Source organism: Dreissena polymorpha, chromosome 2 (genome assembly GCF_020536995.1).
Source record: "Dreissena polymorpha isolate Duluth1 chromosome 2, UMN_Dpol_1.0, whole genome shotgun sequence".
Taxonomy (NCBI): domain Eukaryota; kingdom Metazoa; phylum Mollusca; class Bivalvia; order Myida; family Dreissenidae; genus Dreissena; species Dreissena polymorpha.
Genome location: NC_068356.1, coordinates 53276280 through 53299106, shown reverse-complemented (window position 1 = coordinate 53299106; position 22827 = coordinate 53276280). Strand labels below are relative to the sequence as shown.

The 22827-nt window shown below is 34.2% G+C and overlaps 1 protein-coding gene across 3 annotated transcripts in view; it reads right to left on the bottom strand.

Moving 5' to 3' along the window:
* Positions 1 to 3230, bottom strand: part of LOC127867043 (uncharacterized) — a 210057-nt gene extending 206827 nt beyond the window's left edge. The window contains exons 1-2 of one of the 3 annotated variants that reach the window (XM_052407969.1): positions 2592 to 2631; positions 58 to 192 (exon numbers count right to left, since the gene is read on the bottom strand). The gene's annotated coding sequence lies outside the window, so the exon portion shown is untranslated. Of the gene's footprint in view, positions 1 to 57; positions 193 to 2591; positions 2632 to 3139 lie in introns of those variants that run through there. The other 2 variants (XM_052407967.1, XM_052407968.1) reach the window with 2 other exon arrangements.
* Positions 3231 to 22827: the final 19597 nt, after the last annotated feature.

Sequence of the window (22827 nt, the reverse complement as noted above, 5' to 3'; positions counted from 1 at the left end):
TATATTGAACAAAAGTATCATTATGATTACTCAATACAATGGCAGATAATATAATACCCTGCCCTTGACCGATCAGTAAGGTTGTTCTTCGGCGCGGAATGTTTGAAAACTGCAGTATCGCACGCGACTTGTGTTGATATGGCATGTGGACCGCCACGTAGCTAGTTTAATCAAGAGTTTTTAGATGTCGTCCTGCAAAATAATAAGAACATTTGTTACGCAATAGAAAAAAAGAACATTTCGAAAGAGCATCTGTAACACTTTATATGTTATACATTAAAGTATAAATGTGCATGCTTCAATTTATAAAATTAGTTCAATACTTCATTTTGAAACAACATGAGAAACTATATAACACTCTTCAATATTCGAGTTTGCTGAACGAAAATGACGTTATCTGAGCAATAGCATGCGTGAATAAATATTATCAGTTTGCTATCGGTTAAATGCCGAATGAATTTAAGTAAACTTTGAACATGTACTGAGAACATACAATCAAAACTGTTATATAATTTTGTTGCTTTTGAATTTATTTAAGAAGTTGTTTAATGATCTCATTATTTTCGCCGGTGCCATTTTATTTTACGTTGAACATTTACCGTCGACATTTATATGTTAATGTCGCAATTACCGTAACAGAAATACACCTTTTTAAGGCTCAGTGTGGTTGAGCCTCAAGTGAAATTTAAAACACGACACATACGGACGCCTCAAGAAACTTGGATTCAAACATTTAAACTGTTAACTTGAATAATTGGAAGTTAGTCCAGTAGTTAATTCAACGATATTTTTCAATAAAACCTGAATCAATGCGTATTGTAGCCACGCATAAACCCCTGTTGACCAACAGTATTCTAGAACATAACGCGATGCATTGACTTTTTATATCAACACGTTCATCTGCACCTGTTCGGAATGAAATTTATATAATCACAATTCATATTCGTATAATCAATGTTCAACCGCATTTAAGAAATAAAAAGTTGCCGACTTAATATTAGGCGATTAAAATTGAAAGCATACATCTTCACAGTAAAAAATATCACCCGGAGATTTTCGATGCTCACGACACCTAATGAAAACAAACAACAAAAGTAGTTTTACTAATGATAACTTTAATTTCCAGGCAATATCGGCAAGTTAAATGATACTAGCATAAATAACTGCGACCGCAACAGAGATGAGATAAAACGGTTGGTCACTTATTCCATATACAAAAAAAACATGGCATACACAATCAATGAAAAATTAACATATTTATCGACGTTACCAGTCTTTGGCCGATAAATTAACCACAGCGATCATAGATGACCAATGTATGATACACCTTTTTCAATACTGTGTGTACCAGAAGTCATGTAACGGTGATTACACAATGTTATTTTATGTGACTACATCCGATTCAAACTTATCATTAACAGAGTAGCCTGTCATGTGGTTCATGAGATAATTTTTAAAGACCCACATACATTATAAGTATATCTGGACAATGCCGCTTCACAAAGAAATTGATTAGATTGTCATAACCACAAATGTGGTTTATTACTTGTTCAAGTTTATGTTCAAATACATATATGTACGACAATAATCCATATAAGCAGTTAATATATATATATATGTAAGTATCCATTTAATACCTTTAGCTCGCATGTAGTCACATAAACTTTACAAGCGAGGCATGCGGTTTTTTATCAGATTTATAATTGTTTGATTATATGTATTCCAAATTAATCGTGTAAATGAACCAGTATGTCTGGAGACACCTAACTTCTTATAGCGGTAGAGTTCGGCGTTGTTTTCGTACAGACACGAGACCTTCCATACGGGACCCGTGTTAATCATTGTTTGGTTAAAATACCCTGTGGACTTGATAGTGTAGAGTAAATCAACATTATAAACTCGACCGCACTACGTAGAAAGACCATACAAGGACATGTCTACTTGAGGCAATATTATAAATTAATTATATGATTGGAATTCAAAGCATAATAAAATCGGACATCGGAAATAAAGATAAGTGAATTAATGCATTGTTTATAATACATTTAATTAATCAAAATACCTTAAAAATATGACCGAATTGTTCCATATAAATATATTAGTTAAGCAGTGTCATTTATCTGAAAGTAATGAATTTTTTTATCTGGAATTTTTATTCTTCAATCCGTGAACTTCGCTACCAGGAATTTTCATTCCGCAACCCGTAAACTTGCCGATTTAATATGATATTTTTATGTAGTATATATTGAACTTGTTATTTCACATTCGCCAACTGTTTTGCCGGAATTCATACCGGATTTGACAAGTACCATGGCTATTGGTAAGTAAAATATGTAACTTCCATTGCAGGCCAAAACATTTAACATGGAACAGTGATTTTTTTTCAATTTGCAAAGCTCTCACTTTTGAGTATAACTAATACTTTTAAGTATGTTAATATTTATTTAAACTTGCGCTTTTGTAAACAAGAAAACTAAACTGTAGAGAGTATAACGTAATTATAAATAGCACACGTGTCTTTAGCCCTCCGATATCAGGTCATTTTGTTAATATTGAACATAATACTTAATATAATCTGGATAAGTCCTTACCGATTTCGGTTGATTACAGCACGATATATTCAGTCAAATCTTTGCATTCGTCAATTTTGCATTTACAAAGAAAATAAAGACACGCAGACATGAACACAAATCTTGTTCGGAACGCATGCTAATAAAACAAACACATCTTCGCCACTCAGACTGCAATCCGCCATGCATTCTGAACGATGACATCAGTCATTTATACTACTCAAACAAAAATGTCAAACCCGTGAGGGGAATTCCCTTGAAGTGAGAGGCGGTTATTTTTAGAAATGCATATTCATGTCAGAAATTATAAATATATGGGCTTCGTTTCATTTCACCATCGCATTAATTTATTACAGTTTACAAAGCTATTGCAATATTTATAAGCCGAGAACAAACACAATAAATATAGACTTTAATTACACCAAACATTTCTATTTTCCTTTTACGATTAAAGAAGTCACTTTCGATTTCAAACTATGAACAATTAGGTTAAAAGCGAAATACTTTTACATAACCTTCGCGTTTCACGTAGAATTCGTACGCGTAATAAATTAATAATAAGTCCTTACCATAAAGAACATACTTAGAGAGCAATACTTAATTATAATATCATATTTAGTTCGCTTAAACTATACACTTCGTCATAAGACACACATCTCCAAGTGGTTACTTCCCCTCGATAACAGAAAGGTTAAACACCACTTACACAGTCTTTTACAATCTCCACGCAGAGTTGTCGTTCCTTGCTTTCACATACAACTCTGCGAAAGGCTCAGCACGCCATTTTTTCTATAGAATAGCTAAAACCGAACAAACGCATCCAATGTATATTTGATTGGATATTTAAGATCGCATGCATTAAATTAAGAAATATGACTTTCAAATGTACGATAATTCGTGCAAAAACTTGCGAGTTTTAATGCAACTCTTTGGAACTATTTTATTGTCCATTTACGCAGATGGAATCATTTCACGCACTTTACAAATTTCAACAATTGAACATAATGTTTATTGAGTGACGTTAGGAATTGCTTCGACGTGTGTATGTATGTTGGTATCTTAACATCAAGAAACCATATCAATTTTATAATAATGAATTAAGACTGATATAAGATATCATGGTATGAGATGGTTTTCTTTAATGCAGTGAATGCAATGTAACGTCGTGCAAGAGATTGTTTAGTATACTGTAACCTCAATGATGAACGCTTGGTATGATCATGACATGAATGAGACGCTTTCATAACAATAGTCCGTTCTGAGCCCAACACAGAGGTGAATGTAATGTAACCGTCGTGCAAGAGATTGAGTCTTTTAACGTGTAATCTCAGCCGTAATAGACACCACGTTCCGATAATTGATTCGAATATTTCGATTTTAAAACTAATGTTAATATTATTTATTTATTTAAATATAGTAACTTGTCCGTGTTTAACTGTAAACTATGTTTTCAACGTTAACGTTTGAAAAGAAAAATGCACACACATGTGCATAGTATATAAAACGGTGCAAAGTATATAAAACGCTCCATACTGAAAATAATTCGAAACTTGAGGGAAATTATAACGTGTAAATGCAATGGCTACCGTTTACCTGTTTGGGGGTTGTAACTTCGATCAAGTGTTTGATTAAATTTCACGATATCATTACTCAAAGGTTCAATATTTCAATCGTCATATAAGTTGATAAGTTGGTGTGAATGAAGCTTGATGTCGTTCAACGAAAGGCCGTAATCATTTTAACAAACTGCATCTTGTATCGATCTAGTCACCGATATAAAAATTAGTTTTATTTGTAAGTCGGGGCTCTTTCTATAGTAATTGAGAGCGGACGATTTTTATAATATTCAAGCGCGTGGTTATTTCTATAGTATTGTGTCGTAGGGCTATTTCCATTGTATCGTATTGCTGTGCTATCTCGATAAAATTGAAGCGCGCGGTTCTTTCTGTTGTATTGTAGCATGGGGTTCTTTCTGTAGTATTGTAGCGTAGGGCTCTTTCTGTAGCATTGTAGAGTGGAGCTCCTTCTATATAATTGTAAGTAGCGGCTCGTTCTGTAATATTGTAGGGAGCGGCTCTTTCTACGGGGTTTGTTCTATAATATTTTATAATATTGTTGTAATATAATATTGCTACACATGACTATTTGTGAAGTATTAAGCACTGCACCCCTTCTGCAGTATGTAGCGCGGGGCTTTTTCCACAATATTGTATCGCGGGGCTCTTTCTGTAGTATTGTATCGCGGGACTCTTTCAATAGTATTGCAGCGCGGGTGTTTTTATAAATAATTGTAACGCGGTACTATATATGTAGTAGTGTACTATATCTATAGTATTGTCGCTCGGTACCCTTTCCATAGTATTTTACCGCGGTATTATTTCTATCATATTTTACCACGGGGCACTTTCTATAATAGTTAAATGCGGGGTTCTTTGCATAGTATTTTACCGCGGGGTAAGTTTTAAAGTAATGTAGCGTAGGGCTCTTTCTATAGTGTCCTAGCGCGGGACTCATTCTTCAGTATTTTAGCGCGAGGCTTATTCTATAGTATTGTAGCGCGGGATGCTTTCTATAGAATTGTAGTACGTGATTGTTTATATATCATTGAAGTATGAAACGTTTGCTTCAGTATAGTCGCGCGGAATTATTTCCATGGAAGAGTAGCGCGGGGCTCTTTATATAGTACTATATAGCGCGAGATATCTTCTTTAGCATTGTGGCGGGATTCTCAATTTAGTTTCTTAGCGCGGGGGCCTTTATGAAGTTTTGTATCTTGGGGCACTGTCTGTATTTTTATAGCGCTGGGCTATTTTTATAGCATTGTTACATGGAGCACTGTCTTCAGTATTGTAGCGCACGGCTCTTGCTATATTATTGTAGCGTGTGGCTCTTTCTGTAGTATTGTAGCGCGGGGCTATATATGTAGTATTGTATCGCGGGGCTCTTTCTACAGTATTTATCAAGGGGCTCTTTTTGTAGTAATGTAGCGCGGGACCCTTTCTATAATATTGTAAAAGGGGGCTCTTTTCAATAATATTGTAGCGCGGACCTCTCTGTATAGTATTTTAGCAAGGGGATCTTTCTATATTATTGTATTGCGGGGCTTTGTCTATAATATTGTAGCGCGGTGCTCTTTCTGTTTTATTGTAGAGCGAGCCTCTTATATAATATTGTGGGGTCGAATTCTTTGTATAATATAGTAGTTTGTATAAAATAGTAGCACGGAATTCGTTTTTTATTGTTGTGCGGCGTAGATATTCCCATAGCATGTAGGCGCCTGTCTCTTGATATAGAAGGGTTGCGCTTGATTATTTCTATGGTAGTGTTGCTTGGATCACCGTGTATAAAATTCTAACATGGGGCTCTGTATGTAGTATTGTAGCTCGGGACTATTTCTGTAGTATTTAATCGCGGGGCTCTTCTTTAGTATTGTAGATTGCAGCTCTTTCTGTTGTATTGTGGCGCGGGACTCTTTCTGTAGTATTGGAGCGCGGGACTAATTATGAAATATTGCAGGGCGGGCTCTTTCAATAATACTGTAGCGCTGTTATCTTTCTATAATAGTGTATGGCGGGACGCTTTCTATAATATTGTATCGCAAGCTTTGTTTCTTTAATATTCTTGCGAGAGGCTCTGTATGTAGTGTTGTAACACGGGGCTATTTCTGTAGTATGTTAGCGAGAAAGTCGTTACGTACTATTTTAGCTTGACTTTTCATTAGTATTGTAACACGGGACTCTTTCTATAGTATTTGACCGCGATAGTCGTTAAGTACTATTTTAGAGCTTGACTGAAGCGCGGGGCTCTTTATTGTGTATTGCAGCCATTGCAGAGCTCAACTATTTAAGTAATATTGTAGCGCGAGATTGTCTCTTTAGTATTGTTGCATGTGAAACTTTGGGCCTTTGGAATTTCCGAAGTATTGTAAAGCGAGACTGTTTCAGTTGTAATGTAGCAATAGGCTTTTATATAGACTTTAAGCGGGGGATTATTCTTTAGCATTTAAGAACGGGGCTCTCCAAATAGTAGTGTAGAGGCTGAATCTTTGTTTATAGTACTTAAATAGCTCGGGTCTCTTTTTAAAGCATCACACATCGTAAAATGACTTTAAATTGCTATCTTGTCTTTCTAACATTTTGTGTTTGCTAGCTGACCGAGGTGACTATTATCATACGCATTGAATATAAAATATTATTGTGTACGGTCTAAATTACAAAATGCATTATGACAAAAAGGATTACATAATTTAAAATATAATTTATTTGAGATTTAGCCTAAAACAAGATGTTAATTGTTTAATTACTACAGGGTTGTTTTTATTAATTTTGGTAAATCATTATATACAGCCATAGTGAGTGCATTATTTTATTTTTGCATTTATTGGATGGACTAAATATCCTCCTGAACGACAATATCTTATTCCCTCGTGACGTATATGATGTGTGTTTTTTAATAGTTTATACAACTAAAGAAAGCTTTATCGTAAGCTGCGTAGTAATGTAATGCATGATATAAACACAAACAAAATAGTTGGTGTGGTACAATTAAGTAAATAATAGCTTTTGATGTTAGGTGGGCTGATTAATGCCATTCTTCTGATCCAAAGATATCCACATAACTCAGTTTAATCTATATGCATAAAGGCCTTACTCTAGGAAACCTGGGTTTTCACATACCGAGGCTCATGTCTCTATGGTCAAATGCATTTTATGTCTTAGTTTCATTGAAACCATTTCAAGGCCGTTTCCTGGGTGAAATCAGTATTTAGAGAACCATAATATGTCGAAGATGACAGCCTCGCTGTAAACAACTTACACTACGGAGTAATCTAACTAGACCGCTTCATGCAACACAGGCAAATACAAATGACTCCATGTCAAACAGCCTAATCAACATTATGGATTGCTACACATGGATACCATTATATAATACACATGCCTCCATGTCAAACAGCCTAATCAACATTATGGATTGCTACACATGCCTCCATGTCAAAGAGCCTAATCAACATTATGGATTGCGACTGGATACCATTATATAATACACATGCCTCCATGACAAAGAGCCTAATCAACATTATGGATTGCTACACATGCCTCCATGTCAAACAGCCTAATCAACATTATGGATTGCTACACATGCCTCCATGTCAAACAGCCTAATCAACATTATGGATTGCTACACATGCCTCCACGTCAAACAGCCTAATCAACATTATGGATTGCGACTGGATACCATTATAAAATACACATGCCTCCATGTCAAACAGCCTTATCAACATTATGGATTGCCACACATGCCTCCATGTCAAAGAGCCTAATCAACATTATGGATTGCTACACATGCCTCCATGTCAAACAGCCTAATCAACATTATGGATTGCGACTGGATACCATTATATAACAGAGCATGCGCGTTTCAGTTTTGAGCTGTTGGAATTTCCAATAAATTATCCAAACGAGTGACTACGTATACTTCATATATTTGGTGGTAAATATTTAAACGAATAAGACAATTGTATTATGTTTATACACCGTTTTAATTTATAAAAATGAGTCGTATTGATATGTATAACGGATTCATATAAGTTAACTTTCTTTATATGTTTTATGGTATTTATCACAACTTAAGTTGTTTGAAATATGTTAACATTTAACAATCACTTAAGTTTTGGAAATGTTATGTGCACATTTTAAATGGACGGATGTTGTTCTAAATGTTTTTGTCATTGTCATAAGATTCCATTATTTATCATACCATTACATTAATGTCTGCCTGATACAACGATGCCTGATATATTTCTTCAATTGGGGTAGGCCATATTACTTGGAATCAACTGTAAAGTCATGATTTCTGGTACAATACAATAAGATTCAACAAAAAAAAAACAGTTTGCTACCAAGAAGTTATATATTTAAGAAACAAAACAAAACAAAAACCGCAAACAATATATTTCACAAATATAAAGGAAATGAGGTTATTATTAACTTAACCAACATCAAACATCATATTTATTCCCGCTAATGAATTTCTATTGAGTGTTAATGTTATGATAATGTTACACATAATATGGAATCAGTATTAAGCTTTTAATAATAATGTAAGAAAAACGCTATACTCGATGTAGAGGAACATTGCTGAAATATGTGCTTACATGATGCAATGCAAGGCCGATCCGACCATATCAACTATACTATTATTACAAGCAGTTGTAATGAATGCATTTTTTCTTTATTTATTACAACAAACTATTAGAAGATGAAGCGTGTACAACCGGATAGCAAATGAGAAAACATGCGCAACAGGTTATTAGTTACAATAATCCAACTCCCAGCTTGACCAGTCTTATATTGGCACATAATCAAACGTGTACATACGGTTAGTAGATAAAAAAGCGGAGTTTAATATTTTTAGGTCGTTTCATCAAACATCCTAAGATGTGGGTTGTCGTCACTTAGTTTACACTTAGTTTGCAATTTAATATCGAGATCTATCAGTTTTTTACACATTTGCAAACCGTTATGCAATTCATTTCGAATCGAACTTGTTAATGCTCAAACTATTATTAAATACAATCCGTAACATTTATAGCATGAAAAAAATCGTTTACTGCACATTTTTGTTTCCTATTTGAAAAACGTTCGATTTACTTTTAGATAAATCTATGTTTAATTAAAACATAAACATTACCCATATGTGTTGATGACAACACAATGTACACAGTCGTCGAATCTATGCGAACGTGAGTTTTGCATTGATTACAAGATGAAGTTTTAATCATAAACATTCCAAGATGTTAAGCAGGTAAACGAACTTAAACAGATACGTAGGTTGGAACACAGCATAATAATACCAACATTTCTTCGTGCGCATATTGACGTCACTCAGTCTAAAATGCACCATGAATTCTGAGCGATAACAACACCCCATCCTTTGTATTACTCAGTCAATAATCTAAAATGCATTCACATCAATTATGTTAGAAAACCCAATGAGGGTAATCTCCTTGAAGTGAGCGATGTTTCTTTTTTAGAAATGAATCATCAAATGTAAGAAATTTCAAATGGTGTTGTGCCTATTGCATCACCTCATCAATCTGATTACAGTTAACACAACAATCGCACGACCTATAATTTAATTACAAACAAAATAACACAAAATATTATAACGAAAATGAATGTTTCATATGTTGTTTAGCACATAAAAGAAGTCACTTTCGATTTCAAAATGTAAATTGAGTTTCTAGCCATTATATTTAACTAATGCAGACCGTTCCTTAAAAATAAACAACATAATGTGTGATAAAACTTAAACTATAACATTATCAATCCTTCGCTTTATCTACACATTTTGAAAGCAGAAGAACGTTTCTAAGCGGATACTTCCCCTATCAATCACATAAAGGTTAGACACCACTCAAACACAGTCCCTTCAGCGATTAAACCTCCGAGAAGCATTATCAAATCCCTACCACCATTATACACCTCGTTATGATGGTTTATTCGACTATTATTGTGAGTAAACAGTTTATATTTAAACAATTATTTAATTATATTTTCTATACATGTTTCACTGTAAACAATCCCAGACCTGACAGGAAGTTTCACTTATGAATGCAGCGGCAACCGTTCCTTTTTGGGGGAGATAACCTTGAGGAAGTGCTTGATTATAAAACAGCACGATATCAATTGTCATTGTATTTGCATCTTTAAAAATAAACTTATTTAAGTGAACGTTTATAAACATGAAACCGTAAACCTACATACATGTACATTTACCAATACGTCAAAGTAATCGAAATGTAAAAACCTATTCAGTTACATAAAAGGGTCCCCGACAATAATCTGTATTAGAAGTTAAAGAATTAAAATAAACACATACACATTTGAGTTAAATACGTATGATAGCAAAGTATTCATTTGCGACTTAGTCCAGATCATGAGCGAGCATGAAACGCTGAACATTAGTTTTACAGCCTAAAACATGAATGGAATTATCATTAATATCCTCTAATTACTGAATTATATTTATCTTTATAAGCAATGTAACAGCTAAATCGTTTTCTTTTTGTTTTAACTAAGTTTTGGCAAGGCAACGAGTTGAAAAAAATATATAATCATAGACGTAGTAAAGTTATTCACGTACGACATAATTAAAAAATAATGTAATATGCATCGACCCATGATAAAAGGCACGCGGAACAACAACCTACTAATAGTAACCAACGTAAAAAGCACAAAACTATATAATTTTATGAAAGATTTTGAAATGATATTAAACTTTCTGTTATACCTAATGATAAAATATGACATTTCTGCAGTAAAATAACAGCAATGAAAATAAACAAATTGTTATTTTCACCGATGAAAATATCACATTTTCTGAATTCCTTTTTCTATTTTTAGATTATCGTATTAAGACGTACTTCCTTTGTTTATATCCTTGTTTATATTTTTGCTATGATCACGAGTAAAATAAAATCGATATTCCACCGAATCCAACACATTTTCTTTTAATTTTATGCTCTTTTTACCGTTTATTTACATTGTAAAAGAGTTTAACTGAAGAATTTCCCTGGAATAATGACGTCATTTCGTCAACAAAATGATGTCATTTAGTCGACAAAATTACGTCATTTCAATGTATTGAGGCTAGCCACGGGAGAGAAGGTCACTTTTCAGCGAAAGGGAAAATATTATAATTATTTTCTTGAAAAAGGGGCATAAAAGAAACAGAAAATTTGTTTATGACACAAGTATTAACAGTCCTATGAAAAACACATTTTTTCTCTAACAACTTTTATAAAAAACGAGAAATTAGACAAGAATTCCCTCAATTTTTAACATAATGTATTGTATGTATTGCGTTTTCATGTCAACACATACAGTCTAGTGACCATATACAAGGCAAAACACTGCATACTGTTGGCGAAATTAAACACTTTTTGCTGACTGTGCATAGTAATACTCTTACGTAGTTAAACTATAGACTCGTTCGCGAACTAAATTTCGTCGTTGTTTTTATTTGGTCAATCATCAGTATTGAACATTGGCACATAAACACTTTAACATAGAATTAAGTAAATAATTGACATGTCTACGGAGTTCGAGTCGAACTATCGCATTAGGAATCCCTTAAACAAATATACACACAGAAAATACTGAATACTGAACAATGACACACCAAATAAAACACATTTAACAAATGTCTTAGGCAGCACAGGCTAATAAAGGACTACAATTTCCGGCTTATCTGAAATGTGCTTAGAAGATACTTTCTTTTAAATAAAACAATGCAAAAAAGCGGGTTGTGTTTTCCCATGTTAGCCTGTGTAGACTTCCCATGCTAATCTGGGGCGACGGGCTGCAAAGGCTAATCAGGTACGACAATTAACTCACATACATATTAACCAGGTTGTTTCAGAATGAGGCTCATATCGATTTAGGTCACATTAACCCATTATAACATAATGTTTAGAGTGCACCCAACCCCGAATCCTAATGGGAAAAAATGTTGGACATTATATAAGTCTTAGTGAACCAATGGTGTATTTCATTAGTCTGCTTTTTATTAAAAGCTTTGTATTTTGGCCTCTTTTTTATTAATAGCATTGAATATCGATTGTAGTTGCTTGTGTATATCGTTTGGAGTCGTAATCAATATGACGAGGTAAACGAAACCAGACACACGTTAGATGATACATAGGGTTGTGGTGCTGAACATAGTGATAGTTATTTATGATTACGCGATTTATGTTGAATGTGTTATTATTTAATGAAATGTTGTCCTTTTCCGAGCTTGGTTGTTAATATAGATGTCCGTGCTTTTTGGTTCTTACACTTGTGAGTATGGCTAAAACTTAAGTACGTTTTAAGACAAGCTATGCCTATGAAGTATTTGATGTAGTTTATGTTGCATTAGTTTTAATATACATTTGGTGGTTATCGATATGAACTTAATTAAATCGAGGTGTGGCTTTACGTAAATACTTTATATATTTATATCATTTTACATGTTCTGACTTTTTCTACGCACAAAACTTGCTAGTTCTATAACACATGTTAGACGAAGTTTCTTCACTTAAATTATGGCAAAATTATAACCATAAAGCTTAGTCATACGTAAGACTCAGCAGCGGTTTCTTTTTTAGCGGTTTTGAGATCTTGCAAGTTGAGATTACAAACTAAAAACAATCTGGGGGGAAACGCAATTAAGTGAAGATGATAATTTATATTATTATTTGAACATAATCAGCATATACACGATGAGTGAACTCAACATTTAGCGATCATGCGGGATTCATAAACGAATGTCACTCCGACTGTTTTCATTTGTGATATGTCGTTCTTTTGGATGGGCCAACATTGGTTTTGGGATCTTGCAAGCTGAGTTTACAAAACAACAAACTGGGAGCAAACGTTACTTAGTGAATATGATATCAGTGAACTTACAATAAGGCGACCATGCGGGATTCATAAACGACATTGTTTGAAGTCATTCGCCTATTTCCGATTCTGCTTTAACATTCCCTTGGATGGGCAAACACTATCGTAAAGTTTCATTTAATAACCTCACAGGCATAGCGACAACACAATTTGGTACTATTAATACCTCATGATAACAAACACACATTTTAATGTATCCATTTACTTTCGAGGTGTGTATGTTTTGGTACGCATGATTTATTGCGCCTGTACGCCAAATTTTACGATTGCATTTTACCTTACGTGCACGAATATAAACATTACTCAAAAAGCAATAAATCCTGCATCCTTTAAAACCATAACTTGCTACAATAGCAACCGATGAACCTTAGTTCCAAAGAAACTTAAATTTGCATAACATTAAAGAGAGTAGCAACATACCGGTTAGCGAAATTTGGCGTAACGATCAAGCCGGTTGCTCGGTCAAGCCCTCTTTTCCTGGTTTGCGGATACTTAGTCGAGGTGGCTGACCTTGATGTCCGCAACTGATGATGTTTGATATTCTGAAGGATGTTAAACTGCTGCAAAAGGATGACACACGTACGATTCACCAATTAGCTTATTTTAGCATGCACGCTGGAAACGCATGCAAAGTAACATGCAAATAACTTCGATAATGTAAGCATTGTACAAGAAGCGACAGGAAACATACTCGTTAGTATGTTGCAGGCATTGTAATACAATGTACTATGTTGTTGCATGAAACACATTATTGCCTATATGTTGTGCTGTTTTCTCAAATGCTAAACTTAGTTTAGAGACTAATGTTCTCTTATTGAAATACTTTATTGTGATGCTGGTACTTCTGTCGGCAAGCTATTGATAAACAACGTCGTTAAATAAGGTGGGAAGAAACTTCAACGCGAGCAAATAATTCTTGTTTACAAACGAATGCAAGTGTGCACACAGTTATTGAAGAATTAGGCGAAATGAGTGTCCAATATGCTTGTATGCAATACCTGATGCATTTTGACCGGATATTAATGTTCGCTTTACCAGTATGCACACGCGCAAAGAATCCGCTTCATTAAGTGCACTTACATAATATACATAATATAAATGCAACAATTCAATTTTTTGATCTAGCTTATTGTTCAAATTGTTTTTACAAACATCGTATTTATTTTTTCAAATAGTAAACTGTATAAAGCCTTGAAATCGTTTCGCTACCATATTCTTGTTAAAATGCATGTCGGTGTATTTGGTACATGTCAATACATCTCAAATACGGTGTACTTCTCTTTGCCCAGACTTAAACATATTCGGTAGACACGAGGGCCAACCAGGTAAGCTGATTAAATTACCGGTTGAATCAGTGTTATAGGGCTTGAAACGATGATCGTGTTATATAAAATTGTATATGTTTATGTTTTGTATAATATCATATAAGATTATATTTTCCAATATTCATTTGTTTCTTCATTTCACATGTTGTCATAAAGTTTAAGTGATAACGATCATCTTTTGTCACTACTCTCATATAGTCAGTCCATGTTTTGGCGACATACAAATGCATCGATATATAATTATCTTGTTGAGCACACTGATCAAGTAGTTTAATCAAAGTCAGTATCTTTACCAACGTTTTTTTTCGAAACATAAAACACGTATGTATTTGAAACACAAAACGTGTATTTTAATATAAGTTTAATGTCTATGTACGATTTATCCGACCCATGAGTAGTATTAAGCTGTGCTACATTCAAAACAGCTACAAGAGCCAGCATTTGGTATTTGGAATTGTTGATATGGACAAATTGAATGCTTAATTACAAGCAGATGGACAGGTTTGTCACACGACTACATTTAACGGCCATTGAGACGATTATATTTATTTAATAAGTTGAGCTCGAAAGTATGCAATATTTGAAATACTCGTACACAGTGTGCATTGCTATCTGTACCGACATAAAATGATTAACCACTCTGCTAAACTTAATTCTAGCAATCAAGTAATTTGAAGTTTTGATTTTCTTTAAATGCTATTTATGCTTCAAAGTACTGATGTCTTATACTTATTTAAATACGTTTACATAACTACTGTAAAATACAAATAATAAGCATACCATTAAACGAATACAGCCATTGCAATAAGTTAGAATATTAAAATTAAACGTGTGTGTCTTAATGCACCGTCGAGAAAATACATTTTCAAACTTTAAAAAAAGGTGCAAACAAAATAATAATACAAATACTACTTCTTCTACAAATACTACTACTACAACTAATAATAATAATAATAAAAATAATAGTAGTACTACTACTACTACTATGACTACTACTATTATTACTACTACTTCTACTACTACTACTACTACTACTACTACTACTACTACTACTTCTACTAATACTACTACTTCTACTACTACTACTACTACTACTACTACTACTACTACTACTACTACTACTACTACTACTACTACTACTACTACTACTATTTCGTTATTTTTAGCATTATTATGTTAATTTTTTTATTATGTTCAAACTTAACAGTATTTTGCGACTTACCCTTCGTAATCTACTCCATAAACCTTTCACACTGGCCTCTATACGCGGCTTTTATCTACTGTTGAAAGAGGTGCATACTAGTAAACATAGAGAATACTAGGTCGGTGACGAATAAAGGGAAGTTTATTTTGCGAGGCTAAGAAAATCTGAACCACGAGCCTTTTTCTTAGTCGTAAATTATTTCTTTAAAAATAGAATAGGAAAATCGAACTACACGGAAAATCCCAAAGTTATTTTAAGCAAACATTGTTTCATTATTTTAATCGTGCCGAGCCTAAAACATTACATTTTAACTTCCTAAGCAGACCTAAGAGGAACATAATTGTTTTGTTTAACGAAACCGAAACCACACAAGACCCATCAAAACCACTGTCTTTCACAATCCGTGTTTACCTTTGATACAATATAATAGCTAGCAGATTGAAATGATACACAAGGAGATCGGTTTACAAAATGAAAAACATTACGAAACCACTGACTAACAAAAACGGAAAATATGGGACTACCCCGATGACATGTTACAACGTGATCAACTCTGAGATACGCACACATACAGCTTTTTAAAGGGACACTTGCAACAATTCGTATGTGAAGAAGATATTTATGTTTTCATAAATATTTCTTCATTGTGTCCTTTAAAAATGAACGAATATAGTTTCCTTAGGTCATCATGAATCGTTATATGGTTGAACAACTGCTTGCATTTTACCGTCATCACATAAATTGTTAACATGATATTTCAGAATAATAAAACGCACGGATTAATAACTCATTGAAGGCGTAGCCGCAGTTGGCGGCCGATGTGCTGCCTCTGCTTGTGCTCATATAATGCTCAAACGTTCAAGAAATTCCTTCACTTTTAAATTATGAGATACTGAAACCAAGTATGGTAAAATCGGTTTTCTTTAGCAAATATTGCTATACAACTTCATATGCATCACTCTATTTATACGTGAAAGCATACAAGGCATGCGCATTATGAGTGCACACACTTTTCAATAAGTATGGTTTAAGCAACGTTTGTGCCGATCCCTTTAATTTTAGCCTAAACGATTTCGTGCAATTCTTTAATCATTTAGCGCTTGATTGTTTTTGTTTTTTGCATACAATTGACACGAATACATGGGTGGGCTAACTAAACATTCACATATTGTTTGCACCTTATCTTAATCTCAATAAACTGTATAATACGACTAATTGCCCCGACTTGTTTTACCTGCGAGTGTAATAATATGATTAAAGGATAGATTCGGGTCAATACGGTACTAATGTACTTCCAAGTGAGGAGCGGACGCGCTTTATGTTTAATAATTAACTTTTGTTTAGGTCAACTTTCATTGTATCATTATTTAGAATTGCAGAGTTACCACACCGGTTTCGATAATATACTATTATAATAATTCGAGTATGATTGAATTCATTTAGGTTTGTTAACCCCTCCCCCCAAAAAATAATACAACTTAACGAAAATGATTTTCTGAGTGTATCTATTTTAAATAAACGCCAAACCAATTCACTGAATATAAACTATTTGTATTCCCTTATTCGACACGTGTTATTCTTAAGCGTCAACGCATTACGTTAGACAGCGGCGTTTGATCATATATTTACTTCTTATCTAGGGTATTCAAGTATTGCATACTTAAAGCCATGTTTTGATTTGTCAAAGCCTTTTGCGTAAGCGACTGCACATTTAAGTGTGTTAGCTCTCACAAATGTCAAACTGTAAGAACATTTGATTACTTCCTGATGCTTCAGATAGAATTGTGAAAAAGGTGTTATGCGCGCGCACGTTTATACAGGCTTTTTTGTGCGTGGTATGCATTGTTCATATTGCGGGTTTTGATCTTGTCTATCTTTTTAAGCTTTTGAATAGAAACATTACAACCGCCCTGTTTGTTTCGGGTTCGTAAAAGTATTATCAAGATAAATAACTTCCCTGCTTGTATGTATCTTATTATTATTTAAGTATGCATTACACTGATGTGCCACAAGTGAACGTCAAATAACTGAATGGCTGACGTCAACAATAAATGTGCTTAATAAAACAAAGAGTTTAAAACATATTAAACAACAACCATTTACCTTAATTTCTGGTTATTTAGCCTTTCGATTTTATTACACTATTCTCCTTGGTAAGCTCGAATACAAGTTTCTGATATATTCAACGGGAATGTTTATCCAGACGTCCCGAATGGCTGCCTAAAGCTTATTAAGTGTGTCTACGACATCAGGTTGATTTTTAGTTGTCTTTTAAGCCTACGCCATACGTTCTCTATTATATTTAAGTCCGGACTTTTTGGCCGGCCAGATCATAGAATGAATTCTATGTTTTGTTTTGAACTTGCTTACAACCCGGGCTCTATGTATCGGGGCGTTGTCGTCCTGGAATATGTACCTTCCATCCGGGAAATGGCGAGCTACAACGGGCCAGAGCTTATCTTCTAGGATGAAAATATACTTTTCAGCATTAATGTTACCCTTAAGCACAGTTACAGTACCGACACCTTCGTATGTTATACAATCCCATATCATCAAACTGAACTTAGGGGTTGGGGGAGTTCCGAGGCAACACATTAGCCAATCTTCGCCTACCTTTCTTCAAATGAAAACCTTGTTGTCGGTCCCGATATCAACCTTGTACTCGTCACTGAAGATCACCCTTTTCCAGTAATGGCATTCAGTCCTCCTTCTGTTTGTTCTGCACCAGTTTACGCGATTCTTCCGTTGATTTCTCAAATTCGAATACGTTTTACAACAACACGCTCGTGATATCCTTCACTTTAAAAATTCCTCTGAACGGTTCGTCTGGAAACTGTAGCGTTCCTATTTTGATTGAATACTCCAGTTATTCCAATAAAGTTATTTTCCTGTTTTGTTTAACGATCCGTAACAATACTCGACTTTCACGTTCATTTATTTTTGTCGGGGCTTGTTTATAACACTATTCTGTGGGCGAAATCTATTAATAATCCCAGATATTGTAGTCCGTGGTATGCCTTATCTTCGGAAAATGTCTGTTTGTCAAAGGCCTGATTACAACAATGAAACAACAGCCGTTTTGTGTCAGGAGTTAGTTCTTTCCTTTCACTTACCATGACTGTTTACAATACGATTTCGGCTGCAGATTACGTCATTTTCTAGATATAAATACGTCATGATGATGTCACTAAGCATAGAAAAATAATTGTTTATAGGAAGGGATATAACCCTTACATTTTATTACATTTGAACGTTGTTTATTTACTGCTCTTACCAATGCAGCACTTACTAAAAACGTTAAGACGTTCACTTATGGCACTTCCCGACGTTATTGTTTATTGCATTGATATCGGTGCAGCAGATAGTGTGAGATACCAACCAAAACATAGCTGAAAGGCTTGCTATTGTTGTTTGATCTGAATGAAAGATGAATCAACACATTCTAAGTTTGGATTAGGGCAACCTCTCCGTGCTATAACACGTGTATTTTCGGAATGTTTTGAATTAATGTCACTGAAAGTTGTGCACTGTTTTTTGCGTTTTCATCAATAACTTAAAATGGATATCAACATACGCATTGACCTTTAAACGAATACTGGTTACAACCCGAGTAGGAGAATTAGTTTGAGGGAGGTATGAAATATCACTATGTCCCATAGGGTGTCCCACAAGTTGGTTTGTCTGAATGTCTTTTCATGTATCATTTTTGGACTGTTACTTGCAATAATGCATTAAAGTATTTCAATCTTACTAGGAACAGAGGTTCCTTTGTATAGGACTACGTGGCTGCCTTTAAGGTAAATGCAAAATTCCAAGTTCAAAAGTCAGGATACAGAACATGTCAAAGTAGGGTGTTTTTGCGTTAAAACTTTAACAAATTTAAAAAGTTTTTTCAAAGAGCAAAATGATCACCTTCTAAAACCTTACCGTCATTACATATAATCCGAATACAAGTCATTTGGTAGAGATGTTAAGATATATGAGTCGGTGTGTTTAGCACTATATACATATACAGCAATATTTAACGAAAAAGGTTACAGGTCAGACAACAACTGCTTTTCGGTAGAAATAAAGATTGTTCTATATTCATTGATTGCTTTCGATAAAACCATCGATCAAAATTTAAGCCAATATTTGTGTGCACAAAACCACAACGGTATAGAAAAGTCGTACTGAAACATGAAATTCAATAATTCAACATTAATGATCAAGCCGACATTATGTGTTTAATTACATACATAAACTGCAATACAACACAATGCCAGCAGAGTTTAAATGTGCAAATGACTATTGTACAATTTTGAAACAAAGCAATACACAATGTATTCTATATCTAACGTCCAAAAGCGATCAATAGCGAGGAGAATTGTGGTAAAACGTGTATAAATAATAACGTAACTGACCCATATGAAGACGATAGTCGCGCTTTTGCATAAAAAAAGTGTGACCGTACTTAGGGAATATGTGTTATCCGGGTCTCAACAACTTTGGAAAAAAAACGTAGTCATGTTAGTAGCATTAAAAGGCAAACGTATTGAATCAACTAATAATATATTCAGTCAAATAATAATAGTTGATACTGTACATGATTTTAAAAGAATTTTTAATGCGTCAGGTCCTTTTCATTTTTCAGACTTACATCTGACTATTTTTAATAATATGATTCAGACAAGTTAATTGGACAAACAAGACGAATTTAAATTTGAAATTGTGAATTTTCAGTTCCTTGATGGTAACATCCTTAAAGGCCCATCCTGTGGTATTTACATTTGGCGGTTGGTACGATACACCAAAGCATGTTGATGTGTTAAAGATTCTAATGAGCGTAACCGTATATTGACGAAGAAATTGCTAAAACAAGTTTTTATGTAGCATAACCTACGACGTAAATTTGCTAAATTTCACAAGTACTGTGATTCCATTTCAAAATAATATGTTTCTTTTGAAGCGTGTTCGCATCTAAATATATTAAAAGCAAATGTTTATTTTAAACGTTTCAATTCAATTGTTTCATTTTGTATGTGTTTATATAGTTCAACTTGTTTAATATTTTCTCTCTGACGGGCGTTTCTCAATTGATTTATTTTTAATCAATCACATAAACAACCAAGCTTTGTAATATAGACCATTTACACCATATAATGCTGCATCTTCCTGTATTTGCACGATGGTGATCTGAAATAAATATATTATAATATATTCTTAAATCTTTTTATAAAAATAATATATGTAGTTGACACTTGTTCGTAGTTTCATTTCATCGTTTCTCTGCTGCTCTTACTCTGTTGCTCTCCTTCCTACCATTGAGTAATTAAATAGTAAAATTAAATTGAATGCGTTTTATAACCCTTTGATTATTGCTTAATCTGAGTTACAATGATATAAGGTTGACTTTTACTTACACGTATATGTATCATGAATATTGCTGGGCCAAGTGTGAGGTTGAGCGCTCTAAAGCCGCTTCATCCCCCAGTGCTCTGCATTGAACGCTCCAAGGCGGTGACCCCAGCTTTATTCGTCTGTGTGTATGTTGGTTCGTACTGTGCTGTTTCGTAATGTTTTGGCAATTTGTCACTAGCCTTAAATAAAGGACCACCAATTTGTATATAATAAGAACGCAATACTGCTGCTGTGTGATATTACAGTTAAACTTCTTCATTTAAGTAACTTAATTATAGATAAAACCTATATATAAAATAATGTCATATGCAAACTTCAATCAATATACCATATACACACTACTGTTATATAAAAAGTTGAACAGAAACACACAGTTTGTATAGAGTCGTTGTTTGTTTATCCTGGCTAGTTTGCATGTTTTAACGCTTACCACAGTATCAAATGTGTAAGTATTCTCAGTTTCGTCGGTTTAAGTCTATTTAAATATTTAGTCTTATTTTGGAAACACAACCATTTACATGTTATAATATAGATATATCAACGGGTGTCTCCATTTCGAATGTTACTTGAAGCACATGACTTGGGTTAACTACTTTCCAAGCCCAACACGTAGATGAGTGAAATGTATCTGTCGTGTAACAGAGTTCATGGGTTCAAGTGGCTTTTATGTACACCATTATTTTAATCAGACTCATTCTGCGTTTGAATAGTTGATTGGTTGTAAACGGCGTATGGTTAATCTCCGAGTGTTATGGTCTGTAAAAAAGTGTGTTAAAGGATATACGCGAACGTATTACAAGAAATTGCTTAGGAAGAACGTGAATCGGCAGGCAGGAGGTTTATCCATCGGTAAGTATGCGTGTTGATCTCACATAGAGAACGTGTAATACGAATAAACCTTACTTGTGTCTGATACTATCGACTACTTCTCTCAAATAGTGTCACACATCGTGTCAGTACTAAATGCATTCGGCCATACACATGATGTATTTTTTATGTTTTGAATTGTGTCCCCATACGTCAGAATTTGAAAGTTTACTTGCCATTTTGGTATAGGTGCTGTATTAAGTCAAATACAAGGTGGAAAAGAAAAAGTCATCGCATACGCTAGTCGTACATTGAGTAAAGCAGAACGAAACTTGTGTGTGACAGATAAAGAATTACTTGCTATTCGATATTTTGTCCAATACTTTCGTCATTATTTACTTGGTAGAAAATAAAGAGTGATATCAGATCATAGGTCGTTACGTTGGCTTTTTAGCCTGAAATCGCCTACAGGCAGAATAGCACGTTGGATAGAAATCAAGATACACATTCCAAGTGGAATACCGGCAAGGTAAAAACATGGCAATGCTGATGCTTTGTCAAGGTGTCCCAATCCAAAAGATTGTAATTGTAAAGATATTGATACTGAGGAAATGTGGACCATGTTTCAAGTGTAGAAAAAGAGCGTTAGAAATTGACTCAAAAATCCATGATATTTCAAATCAAATGTATGTACAAACAAAATATACAATGAGCCTTTGAAAATTTACCAAAGTGAATACAAAACAGTACTTAACAAAGAAGTTCAATTTGTTTACAAATAGAAACCTTCACTTATCACGAAACACATTTGCTTGTATAACAGGATCGTGTGGTTGTTCATTATGGCGATAATGTTGATTCTGATGATGGTGATGATTTGATGATGCCGCCGGTTCTGCTGCTGCTGATGATGATGTCGACGCGAGCGAAGTATATTGGCTATATCGCTAAATAAGTTCTTCGCGAATATTCACCTACAGTCTCCCTAAAAAAATATTATGACGGTGTTGCATTTGATCCACAGAGCAATAAAGAGGATGAGACGTGAGAATCGTTTACTTTAAGACTCGTGTATC